The following is a 1,110-nucleotide window of genomic DNA, read 5'->3' as shown; positions in this document are numbered from 1 at the left end:
GGTAGGTGGCCTCCAGCCCCGTCTCGCAGGTGGACCCCAACCCATGGTGCAGGTAGGTGGCCTCCAGCCCCATCTCGCAGGTGGGAACTGGGAACTGGCACTTTCCGGTGAAAAAAAAGGCTTTTTTTGTGCCGCTTTCTCCTCCCCTTCACTCCAAGGGGAAAATTTCGGGATGGAGGGAGGCTTAAGGGCAGGACGCTGGGTTTTTTTACGTAGGACCTGGATGTAGGGGTGGATAGAGGATGCAAACAGGCCCAAACGGAGAGGATTTTTTGGGGAAAAAATAACATTAAAGAGCAAAATCATCCTGCTCGGAGACCCGGCCTGGCTTTGGAAGGAAGGCAGAGCCCGGATTCGCAGCGTGGGAATTTGGGGGGGAAAAACTCCCGTGAGGCCTCCGGCTCCGACGAGAGGTGCCTGGGGGGGAGCCCCGCGCCTCGAAAACCGCGTAAAGGGGTGGGTTCCCGCGATCCTGGCCCCTTTTCCCCTGGTCCTGGCCCCTTTTCCCACGGTCCTGGCCCTTTTTCCCTTGGTCCTAGCCCCTTTTCCCACATTCTTGGCCCTTTTTCCCTTAGTCCTGGCCTCTTTTCCCTTGGTTCTAGCCCCATTTCCCTTGGTTCTACCCCCTTTTCCCTTAGTCCTGGCCCCATTTCCCACAGTCCTGGCCCCATTTCCCACAGTCCTGGCCCCTTTTCCCTTTCTCCTGGCCCCTTTTCCCAAGGTCTTGGCCCCTTTTCCCTTAGTCCTGGCCCCTTTTCCCATGGCCCTGACTCCACTTCCCATTGTCTTGGACCCTTTTCCCATGGCTCTGGCCCCTTTTCCTTTGGTCCTAGCCACTTTTCCCATGCTCTTGGCCCCTTTTCCTGCAGCCGCGGCCCCGTTTCCCACATGCCAGGGACACTTTCCTGCTTTTTTCCCCCGCACCGCTCGGCTTTTTCCATCTCAGCCCCAAAAGAGGGTTTTTCCTCCCCTCTGGGCGTCACATCCCCCATCCCGTCAATCCCAGGTGTTCGCTCCCAGCCATACTTGGGCCAGCGTGGGAAAGGAGGGCGGCAGGCGGGGATGCGGCTGCCTTCGGAGCGCGGGCAGGGAGCTGCCCCGAGCATCTGC

This window comes from Apteryx rowi, unplaced genomic scaffold (assembly GCF_003343035.1).
Source record: "Apteryx rowi isolate R43461 unplaced genomic scaffold, aptRow1 scaffold_33, whole genome shotgun sequence".
NCBI classification, from domain to species: Eukaryota; Metazoa; Chordata; class Aves; order Apterygiformes; family Apterygidae; genus Apteryx; species Apteryx rowi.
Note: the sequence above shows the minus strand (reverse complement) of the source record.